Source organism: Taudactylus pleione, unplaced genomic scaffold, assembly GCF_031769625.1.
Source record: "Taudactylus pleione unplaced genomic scaffold, aTauple2 ptg000485l, whole genome shotgun sequence".
Classification (NCBI taxonomy): Eukaryota; Metazoa; Chordata; class Amphibia; order Anura; family Myobatrachidae; genus Taudactylus; species Taudactylus pleione.
Window position 1 is genome coordinate 1,072,667 of NW_028284887.1, and position 12,484 is coordinate 1,085,150.

A 12,484-nucleotide genomic window follows, 5' to 3' on the forward strand; every position below is an offset into this window, starting at 1 on the left:
CTCTTACCACTTTCAGCAGCATGCTCACAGCACTCCAATAACACGCCCATAAGATGGATCATCTCTGTACTTAAGTTGGGGCGGTCGCTAGTAGAACGTAATTTAGATCATTCAGGTAAAAGGAGTGCACAAAACAGGACATAATGATGTGTGGGGTACAATAAAAACACATCACACAAATGGGGTGGGGGCAGATTTTTTCCTTTGGCAATCCTGTATATTCCTCGAGTCTAGCAACTAACAAAACAGATTTTTGATTTTTTTCAATCAAACTAACAAAACAGGCACGCTCTAAGCTTCTGGGAATATGCACAATGCACTAACAAACATGCCCAATACAAAACTACCAGGATCAGAGATAACAGGGGTTTAAAGGATATAGGGCCTGATTCATTACGGATCGCAACTGTGATTGCAATAGCAGTCTCACTGCGAAGATATGCTAATCCACTAAGTCACAGCACAGCATAAGGACGCCCACTTTACATTACACACATCCGCAATACTTGGCAAGACTGCGTAACATAGAGTAACATTGCAGCCTCACGCACACAAGCTCTGACCTTACTCAGGAATTGCTAACCTCGCCGCACGGTATGAGTACTCAAAGCTGTGTATGGCATTGCAGTGGATAATTTATGCACGGCAATGCACTGGCACGCCTGCATTTAGCCGACTACCCCCTGTCACCTCCCACAAGCAGTACTTTCTGTCAATCACTCTGCGATGGGTCTGCATAGTCACTGCGTTTGCAGTCCCGATCGCAGTGGCTGGTACGCACACTGTGATGCATACGCATGCGCGGAACGCAAGAATCGGCCGATTGCATGTGTAATCGCAGTTGCGATCCTTGCTGAATCAGGCTCATAGTTTCTAAACTGCATCTGGAATGCACCCTTATGCAGTGACCCCAGTAGTGGTGCCCAATTTGAATTACGCCACACAGCACAATCTTGATTCACCCCTGATTCACATTACACCACATAGTAGTGTCCCTTATTCATGTATGACACACAGCAGTGCCCCTTTTACACAATGCCCACATTTGTGCCCCTTATTCACAAGGGCCCTGATTCAGAGTCGCACGCTATTTGCGTGCGCTCGCTCTGAATAAGGGCGTCCCTATTTTTTTTTTTTGACCGGCCTCCAGGCCGCTCGCACAGCTGTGGGTGGTCGTGACTATGGCGACCATCGGGCTTGCGGCGAGACCCTGCGGGAGGGTCTCGGCTCCCGCAAGCCCGAGTGGACTTCCTGCGCTAATAGAGCAGGAAGTCCACTAATGACATCACTAGTGATGTCAGTAGGGCTGCCCACAAATGGCAGACGTTCCTTCGGGAAGGCCTCAGTTTGTGCAGCCACCCCCCCCTCCCCACCTACAAAACGGGGTGAGCTGTCGATCAACATCGTCAGCTGTCCCGTCCTGTAGTGAGCCCCGGAGCAAGTGATTTCTCACACGCTCCGGGGCTCGCGCGTACGCAATGGCCCACCATCAACCCGCTGGCGAGCGCTATGCGCTCACGAGAGGGTCTGAATCAGGCCCAATGCCCACAGTAGTAGTGCCCCTAATACACATAATGCCCACAGCAGTAGTGCCCCTTACACATGATGCCCACAGCAGTAGTGCCCCTTATGCAATGCCCTTTTTAGTGGTGCCTCTTATGCAGTGCCCCTTATGCAATGCCCATTGTAGTGGTGCCTCTTATGCAGTGTCCACAGTTATAGTACCCTTTATTCACTGCCCCCAATAGTGGTGGCCCTTATGCAGTGCTCCCAGTAGTGGTGCCCCTTATGCAGTGCCCACCATGGTAGTGTCTCTTATCCAGTGCCCCCAGTAGTAGTACCCCTTATGCAGTTCCACCAGTAGTGGTAGTGCCCCTTATGCAGTGCCCACAGTGGTAGTGCCCCTTATGCACTGCCTTTAGTAGTGGTGCCCCTCATTCATGTATGACACTACAGCAGTGCCCCTTTTATACAATGGCCACATTTGTGCCCCTTATACACAATACCCACAGTAGTAGTGCCCCTAATACACAATGCCCACAGCAGTAGAGCCCCTTACACATGATGCCCACAGCAGTAGTGCCCCTTATGCAATGCCCATTGTAGTGGTGCCTCTTATGCAGTGCCCACAGTGATAGTGCCCCTTATGCAGTGCCCACAGTTAGTGCCCCTTATTCACTGCTCCTAATAGTGGTGCCCCTTATGCAGTGTCCCCAGTAGTGGTGCCCCTTATGCATTGCCCACCATGGTAGTGTCCCTTATCCAGTGCCCCCAGTAGTGCTACCCCTTATGCAGTTCCCCCAGTACTGGTAGTGCCCCTTATGCAGTGCCCACAGTGGTAGTGTCCCTTATTCAGTGCCCACAGTGGTAGTGCCCCTTATGCACTGCCTTTAGTAGTGGTGCCCCTTATTCAGTTCCCCCAGTAGTGGTGCCCCTTATGCAGAGCCCACAGTAGTGGTTGTGCCCCTTATGCAGTGCCCTTAGTAGTGGTGCCCCTTTTGCAGTTCCCCCAGTAGTGGTGCCCCTTATGCAGTGCCCCCAGTACTGGTAGTGCCCCTTATGCAGTACCTACAGTGGTATTGCCCCTTATGCAGTGCCCCCAATAGTAGTACCCCTTATTCAGTGCCCCCAGGAGTGGTGCCCCTTATAGTATGCCCCCTGTTGAAGTAATGCCCCCAGTAGTAATGCTCCCTGCCATGACATCATGAGGTCTCTCCCATAGTGCATTGCACACTGTGGGAGCCGGAAACTGGAGCTCAGGAGTGGGACGGAGGAGATGGAACACAGTTCCGCCCCGTTCTGGACCACTTTAACCCCTGGGTAGATGTACTAAGCTTTGGAGAGAGATAAAATAGAGAGAGAAAGTATCAACCAATCAGCTCCTAACTGTTATTTTTCAAACACAGACTGTAAACAAGTACATCTATCAAGAGAGGAGGGGGCCTTTCTGCAGTCTCCGTCCGGGGCCCCTTCCTCTCTGCCCGGTGGCCGGCAGCGCACTGAACACAGCAGTAGACTCTGGACACTAATAGACTCTAGCACTGTGGCAGAGTCTACTGTGCAAGCGCAGGTCACCGGGCAAGTGGCGCGGCAGCCATTTTCTGGTGATTGCCCTACTGCACATGCGCAACATGCCGGGAAAATGGCCACCGCACCATTTTGCTGGTGATTTGTACAGTGCTCCCACCATTGACGCGGGACCCCGGAGAGGTAAGTATTGAATAAATGGGTGCAGGGTATGCGATGTGGGCCTCCTTGGACCCAGGTGCCTGTGTGCACTGCACACCCTGCAACCATTATAGATATGCCACTTCCACAGACTAACCTTGATGGCTGACACAGGTTTAGTAGCCTGTACTGTCTTAAGGGGGGCATCCACTACACGATTTTAGCAGGCGATTGAACGATAACGACGTCGTTATCGTTCAATCGTTTAAAAATCATTTATAAATCGTGCAGTGTTTGGTCGTTAACGGTCAGCGATGCGCGCTCCCGCTGGTCGTTTGATCGTCTCTCGTCAGTCGACTGAACATGTAGGTCAATTTCACTTGATCTATTAAAGATCGTTTGCAAATCGTTCAGACTGAAAGATAAAATTTCAAGGGAAAATATCAAGGGAAAATCGTTTAGAGATTGGACAGGGAGTAGATCGTCTAGTGGATGTGCCCCTTTAGACCACCAGATACAATATACAAAAGCCCATTTTTGTATATTTTCCATATAGTGATTTAGAACTGGTGTTGTTTAAAGAAAGCATCGCTAAAGGGGATGCCCATCCAAATATAATGTTTTTCTTTAATGCACTTGAACCATCATCAGTATATATTTTTCAGATGCAATTAGAGACACAATTATTTAAAGAAAAATAAAGTCATAAAATACTGGCAAGTTTCATAACTGAAAGACTAATAATACTGATAATAGTATTGAACTTCTTTACTTTTCATCTACTTTACAGTGAACATGGGAATTAGAATTTGTATTACATGTAGGCATCAATAAGCTTTTATTTCAATAATCGACTTACACATAAAAGCCGCAGTAAATGCTTTCTGTTCTGTAAATGCCACAGATCGAAGGTTACAAATAATTACAGGTTTTGTACATTTCTCATTCAACGAATTGGAAAAATACTCTGTACGTTTCTCCTGGCCTCCTTTCCAGCTTACAGCATGATTCAGGGGTGAAGGAAATGAAAAGAATGTAAGATATATTACATAGCCCAGTAAGAGCAGATATTATAACATTTTGCAACAACTAAAGAATGGTGTTTTGAGACAGTCTGAGGTCTGATATTTATTTTATTTAAAAGTTCCGGTGGAAGGGAGATTATTAATATAGAAAAAAGATTCTGTTCTCAGCTATGGGTGGGCTTTACTAGATTTTTTTCTGAATTTCTCAATAACAAACTTAAACTTAGGGGTGCCATGAAAACAATGCTGATACTCTAGGGCGCCGTGATTCAAAAAAGTTTGTGAACCACTGCCCTATGTAGTAGTTTCCCGTTGACACCGTACACTTATGTTATACCATACGTACCGACTGCAGGGCAGCATTCCGGGAGCAGTCGGAGAGGACCTTCTTCTTTCATCTTTGGAGGACGGGGCCAGACAATAGCGGCATTAGAAAAAACGGTGTTGGGTCCCTCCCCCAAAGCATAATCATCTCCGGACATCTGAGTCCGTTCTGGTACTGGAAATTTTTTGGGAAAAAACGGAGTGGGGTTCCTCTGTATTTCCAGAAACCAGCACCAGCTGAACCAGCCAGATGTTATGATCCACGACAGTACCACTCTTCCTCCAGTGGTGGTGCTCTCCCAGTGTTGATTCCTGCAGTATAATTTTTCACCAGTGGTGCTGCATTTATGCTGCTGGTTTTATCACTCCATCGTTTGTCTCTCTGCAGCTGAAGGTAATTGGCTAATGATCTGCACCTGTTTATCCTGCTTATTAAAGGCCCCCATACATCAGCAATTGATTGCAGCAATTATGCAATTTGCAATCGATTGTGTATAAAAATCTTTCCCTTTTTCAATCGATTGCAGAATTGCCACAATCGATTTTAAAAAGGGAAAGATTTTTATACACAATCGATTGCAAATTGCAGAATTGCTGCAATCAATTGCTGATGTTTTTGGGGCCTTTACCTGAGACTATTCTAGCTCATGCTGTAAGGAGAGTTTCTCTGCTGTTTATACCTCAATCAATCCTGTTCCTGGTTGCCAGTTGAGATCCTAGGCTGCAGTCCATTACAGCTTCATGCTGTATCACAGGCCAGTCTGCACTTTTGCATTCCATGCTCCTCCAGTGAGTATCTGTGGATGTACTCATTAGTACTTCTAGTGTTTTTCATGTTATGGGACTGTGCCTTATTGCCACAGTTTATAGCATTCCAAGTCAAGTTTGCTATCCAGTATACTGCATTTCAAGTCAAGTCTGCTACCTTGTATATTACATTGCAAGCTATCCTTTTATATTATATTATATTGCAAGTCAAGTCTGCTTACCTGCTGTCCTGCATTAAAAGTATTTCCTGCTTAGTAATACCCCTTTTACACCGGAGCTAAACCCGGGTTTTTGAAGGGTTAACCCGGGCAGCTCCCTGGTGTAAAAGGGGAGAGAGTTGGATCGCCGGGTCGAGTGACCTGGCAATCCAACCCAGGTGACTATCAGGGATTAACACGGGCGTAGCCCGTGAAACCCTGCTGTGAGAACAGTGCACTCCGGGTCACGATTACCTGGAGTGCGCCGCTAGCCGGCCGATTGGTCCGGCTTCAGTGGCGCTTGGAGATGACGTCATCTCCAAGCGACCACTTTCAGTCCGCAAAAGCCGGGTCTATGCAGACCCAACTGCGGTGTGAGCGGCGCTGATTCGGGAATATCCCGAGTCGGCGCCGGCAAAATTCCGGGTCTGATCCGGATAGGAACTTTGTTCCAACTCCGGGTCAGACCAGGAATTTAGGTGGAAAAGGGGTATCATTAACCTCTGCCTGGGGTCCCTCTACTATAATGTAATTCAGCCCAAAACTGGTCAGCCCAGGGCTGGCAATCTACTGTATTCAATCATAACAGCTGGTAAGTTCTGAGCTCTTTTCTAATTAATATTTTTATTTAGATAAAATAAAACAGAAAGTAGCATCTATCTATCTACATATATTTAGATCTTTCTCACTCTCTCACAGTGTGTGTGTGTATGTATATATATATATATATATATATATATATATATATACAGTATATTGTCATAATTTTTATTATGTATATTCAAATAGTCAGAATTTGCTAGCAACAATGATCTGACATGAGGGCGACTTGTACTGGATTTTTTTTAAAGTTGTCATTAATCGCAACCGCCATCTCTCACGGATCACAATTGCTAAAATACACTAGTGCAGTGGTTCCCAAACTTTATTGAATCACGGCGCCCCAGAGTATTAGCATTGTTTTCATGGCACCCCTAAGTTAAAAGTTTGTTGTTGAGAAATTCCAATTTTTTTTTTATAAATTAGTAAAGTGAAGTAAATTGTGCTTACCTGTCATTCTTAGGTTCAGTTATACGGTGGTGGAAAGATTTGCGCTTCGGTTTGTCCACATATTTACATTACATTGACCATAGATAATTTGATTTGGTGCGGGACCACCAACCTGAGGCACCCCTGCAAGTGTCTCGAGGCACCCCAAGGTGCCATGGCACACAGTTTGGGAACTACTGCGCTAATGTGTTCCAAAGCTTCCCCGAACATAGGGACGCCCACTGCTGCCTTCTCATTCGTCCAATGATGTGCAACAGTGTAAACATTGGGAACATCGATGCAAATTCTGAGTGAAGCCTGAACTGTCTCAAACTCTCTCCTGACATGCTGAGAGCTCTCATACTGAGAAGGAGACCGCAATGGCTAATTAATGCATGCCTCCAAAACAGAGTTTAAACGGTCCCGACACGAAAGTCCTAGCCACCCCACCTCTCCCCGTTACCTCCCCCAAACACTGACTACTGGTCACTCACTTTGTAAACGAATCCCCTGTACAAGCGTAATGACAAAACAATCGCAATGGCTAGCAATCGCGTGATCTGCATAAAAATATATATATAATATGGAAAAAAAGGGAAAATATGGACGCTCGGCTGAGAAAATGTTTGTGGTTGGGGGAGCACTGTCGGGATTGTGATTAAAGACCTCAAAAAGGCAATAAAAGATTTGCTGGGTGCGCCCTCTTCTATTTTCTAGCCAAGGGCCCTATATAATATTTGTCCACCCTTGTAGATTATCCACAATAGTATAAGCTATTTTCAAGAATGGTTGATGAAGCTAGACGGCAGACAAGATGTACTTACTTGCTGGACGCCTGATTTAGAAATGTACACAATGCCAATATTTGAGCAACTGAGTTATTATTGTTAAACTGTGCTTGCGTCTGAGTCGCACTGCGCATTCATCACAGTACATTACAGTAGTCGCTTTCAACTTTTTACTCACAATGCGATGGGCAGGGGAATGGCAGCAAAGAATGCAGGCGTGTCGCAGCTGGTTTTAGGGTGTGCTTCAGTCTGCTACTGTGATCCTGTGCGCAATCGTCTCCCACGGCCATTCTGCGCGATCATATGATTACTCATAAGACCGATAATCAGATGATCTGCGTCTGATGCTGCGTCTTTGTATGCAGATGCTTGCATTTACAAAGCCGCAGGTGAACATCTCAATACAATCTTTGGCGTCTGCAACATTTGCATATATCTGCACTGCAGCGGCGTATGGGAATCGCAGCTTTATTATTATGATTATACTTTATTTATATGGCGCCACAAGGGTTCCGCAGTGCCTCACAAAGTACATTAACAAATGAGCTGACTCGACTTACAGTACAAGACAATACAGAATAAGAACATTGGGCCTGATTCAGACCCACTCGCGAGCGGCTGTCCGCTCGCAAGTGGGTCGATGGTCTGCACTGCGCATGCGCACGACGGAGGGAGCTCCGTCGTGCGCATGCGCGAGACGCGCCGAGCGAAGGACTTTCCTTCGCTCGGAGTGTCTGATCAAAGGGGGCGTGCTGTCGATGTTGATTGACAGCACGCCCCCTTTGGTGGGCGTGCCGGGGGCGTGCCTCCCAGACGGAGGCGTTCCCAAGGGAACGCCTACCATCAGAAGCCGGCCCCACTGACATCACTAGTGATGTCAGTGGGAGTGATTTTGATAGAGCCAAAATCACTCCTGGCCTGCACGCTCGTATAGGCGGTGGGTGGTGACCCACAGCTATACGAGCATCCAGGAGGACGCTCCATATTTATGGAGGTGGGCCCTGATTCAGAGCGAGCGCTCTGGTCAGAGCGTCCGGCTCTGAATCAGGGCCATAGTTTATAAACATTGCTGCAGCGATCATAACACTCAAAAAAGCAGCAGGATGTCAGCAACCAAGTGTTAAGTGCCCTTGTGGAGAGTTCTGAGTAGATGATCGTATGAGTGAGGGAAGGAAAAGCACATAAGGGAAGAGGGCCCTGCTCGTGAGAGCTTACATTCTATGGGGGGGGGACAGATAGCAGTGACACAGATGGGGTAGAGAGTCAGGAAGAAGCATGTAAGCAGCAGGTTAGGATGAGAGCTGGAAGGCTTTGAAGTAGTGAGTCTTGAGAGCCCGTTTGAAGATTTGTAGAGAGGTGGAGAGTCTGATAGGGAGAGAGTGCCAGAGGAAGGGAGCAGCTTGGATGAGATCTTGGAGGAAGGAGTGGGAGGAAGTAATCAGTAGGCAAAAGAGGAAAAGGGAGGGAGATTAGTGTGATGTAGATGAAGGTGTGGTGAAGTGATAGGGAGAGGAGGGTGGGTGCTGAGCTTAGTGGTTGGGGACCATTGTGGGGGAGAAAAGAATGAAAGAGGAGTAACAGGAGAGGAGAGGAGAGGGAGGAAAGCAGAGGGGAGGAATACAGACAGAGGAGGGGAGGAGACTAGGGGGGAAGGATAGAGGTGGGAACAGGGGGCAGAATAAAGGATTATGTAGGCACTGAGTAAAGTGAGAATGTGAAGAAAACATGGTCATGGTGTGGATGAGGTAAGAAGTGGTGAGAAAAGCTGGAAGTAAGAATAGTGTATGTATCAGAACGACAGTGTTGAAGGTTTTGTAGAAATGCTGGTGAAAGAACACTGTTGGTGAATGAGTATGCGCGATGACAAAAGTTTATTTATTTTTTATTGAGGGGAGTATATGTAATTTAATGGGTTTTGAAAATGAGTAATAAAAAAAGAAGTTCAAAGTTGTGAGGCTAGGCAAAAAGCAATGGTAAATCAGACCCTATATGCAAGGTTATATAGGTTACTTGGCATTGGTACAAATAAGAATTTAGTTTTTAGTGAAAAAAGAGATGCAGCACAAATAGTAGCAAGTGACGTAATGTCTTTGCAATGATCAAACAAGGAGTTCAGTGTTGCATGTCCTGGTTATGCAGGTGTTTGTTGTGAAGAGGTAGTGAACTCACACTTGATGTTCCGTAGGTATCCATATGCAGTATTGACTGAAGTTTAGTTTTTTTTTTATGAAATGTTCTCCTTCTGTTTTCCTTCGGTTTAACGCCGGTCTAACGCTGAAATTTTATCTATTTTGCACTTGTGAAATCTGCACTTATGAATCTGCTAACTAGAGCTGCAATGGTATTAGCATACATCTCTGAATCAGGCCGCACATGTGTTAGGAAGGTCTAACAATATGGGCTAAATATCTGTTAAACTCCAATAGTAATGCTTTAAAAAAAAAATATCCTAAAATATGAAGATTCAGAGCAAACCTTCATTTGATCCAAAGGAAAGCAATATTGCCTTGAGAGAGCTCTGAGAGAAGAAGATAATGTGCTTGTCTCAGTAATTGCCTTGGATGTTATAAAGAGAAAAAAAATCGTTTGTTGTCTGATTTTCATTAAGCTCTTCTCACATTATTGCTTTTAATCAAATAACACTGCAGGATTTCATCTTATGCTCATCATTAATTATCAGCCTATCTGTTGTCACTTTCCATCTTTAAGGAAGGTTTACAAAGTATTCTAAGCAGAAACAACTATGCTTCATTTTTAGCAAACAGCTGACAGTTACAATGGCCCGAAACGTAATATGACTGCAAATTGAGGAATAGCGCAGATTAATATTTGGATTGAAATCAATGGTGGTTGGTGAATTTGCACCATAAACATATACAAGAAATTCTAAAATATGTTGTTAAAATGTGTGCGTTTCAGTCTTCATATACAGTATGCATTCATACCGACATTGCCGGGCGTCTTTTCGGGAGCAGCAGAGGGGAGCTGCTGCTTTCATCTTCAGGGGGCAGGACCAGACTATAATCGGCATTAGGCCCACCCTCTTTACAGAAAACCCTGCGATTCGTGGGTCTGTGAGGAGGGGGCAGGCTAAATGACGCAATTTGCACCATTTAGACCCGCCCCTTCCTTACGGACCCGAAATTTCCACGTAAAATCTCCCCATGGGATGCGGGAGATATATCTACTCTTCCGGGGGTGCGGGGGGTTACCCTAAAAATCGGGAGCCTCCCGGGAGAGTAGGCATGTATGCATATATGGCGGTTCTGAAAATGTTGTAAACATACCATGTTACACCCCTTTTACACTAAAACCCCAGGTCCAGCCTAGGTCACTGAACAGGAGTTTCAAGCCATGTCACTGGTGCGTGAAAGCCATTCACACCATAGGCTGGAGCCTTGGATATTGCCGGGGCTTCCCTCAGCTGGAGCTTTCAGATGATATCATCTCCAAATGCTTGGAATGCCGCACTCTGTATGCAGTTAACAGGACCTGGGTCACTGGACCCGGGTTAAGCCTTTAACACCGAGCAGCAACCCTGGTTAACCCGTCAATAACCTGTGTTTTAACTACAGCAGTGGTTCCCAAACTGTGTGCCGCGGCACCCTTGGGGGCCTTGGGACACTTGCAGGGGTGCCTCAGGTTGGTGGTACAACACCAAGTCAAATTATTTATGATCAATGTAATGTAAATATGTGGACAAACAGAAGCACAAACCTGTCCACCACCACATAACTGTACCTAAGGATGATCGGTCAGCACAATTTACTTCTCTTTACTACTTTACTACATTTTTTTCTGAATAACAAACAATTGGCTTAGGGGTGCCATGAAAACAATGCTGATACTCTAGGGCGCCGTGATTCAAAAAAGTTTGGGAACCACTGAACTACAGTATAAAATGGGTATTAGTCTCTGTAAAGAAGAATACTTAGGGGTATTTATCAAAGCTTGGAGAGAGATAGAATTTGCAGAATGTTTGTAAAATTACAAGAGCTGATCAGTTGGGAATTTGGGTCTATGTACTAAGCCTTGGAGAGAGATAAAATGGATGGAGATAAAGTACCAACCAATCAGCTTCTACCTGTCACTTTACAGGCTGTGTTTGAAAAATTATAGGAAAGCTGGGTACATGCTAGACGATGTGTGTACCCAGCGAAGGCAGATGCGATTAGATGATATATCGGCCGTTCCGTACACTGCACGATCTGGTGTACGACAGCCTGATATGTCATTCCCCCACCACATCCAGAAGCATGGTGTCGTTCCTTGAATCTTCAGATTGACCTGTGCTGCAGGCCGATCAAAAGATGCGACAAACGTCATGGGGAGCGTGCAATAGTGCGTACACACTGGACAATTTGTTGTTACGATTTGCTGGGATTTGGCAAATCGGCCAAAATATTGTCTAATGTGCCCAGCTTCAGGAGCTGATTCTTTTGTACTTTGTGCCCTATTAATCAATATTTTTACACCCTTTTCACATTATTTTAGTATCACATAAATGTACAGTATTAAAGGGTTTTTGGAGCAGTTTTCATGAAAAACTACTCCTAACCCTTCAATTCGCATATCTTTAGTAAGCAGATCGCATTTCTCATACTTGTAGTGGGAAATCTGATCTCAGATTTACTAAAAAATATATTGTGAAAAAATACCGGGGAAAACTCTATGATAACGCTATCTTCAGATGGCATTATCCAGGCATTCCCATGTTCTCCCGGCTCCTGCTTCCCTCCTGTGATCAGTTTGTAGTCTAAACAGTCCTCCGTGCCTCCAGTAAGCTGGTCGCCAAGATCCTGCACTGTGACCCTGGTCAGCTGCTGCATAGAGCAACTGATCAGGGTCACAGTGCAGGAGCCTGGAGACCAGCTGACCGGAGTCCCGGCATTCATGAAAAATGCAGTCTGTCTCTGCATGCAGTATTTAATAGATCCTTGGGATGTACTCAACTATCGCATTCCGATATTGGGCAAATTTATCACAGCCAATCCGCATCTGAGACATGGTTGCCAAAACTTTCTGGCTGCCCCTTTCGGCAGGGAGCAGCCAGATCGGCATGACAGGGGGGGGGGGCGTGGCTGGCACAAGGGGGTGGGGTTGGACAGTTTGTCATTTGTGGGCTGGCCCGGGGCCATGCAATCGCATAATTTTGGCCTCAACCCCACTACACAATGCCGATATT

General features: G+C 45.8%; 1 protein-coding gene across 4 annotated transcripts in view; it reads left to right on the forward strand.

Moving 5' to 3' along the window:
• Window positions 1-12,484, forward strand: part of SGSM2 (small G protein signaling modulator 2) — a 483,760-nt gene that overhangs the window by 183,668 nt on the left and 287,608 nt on the right. The window lies entirely within an intron of this gene.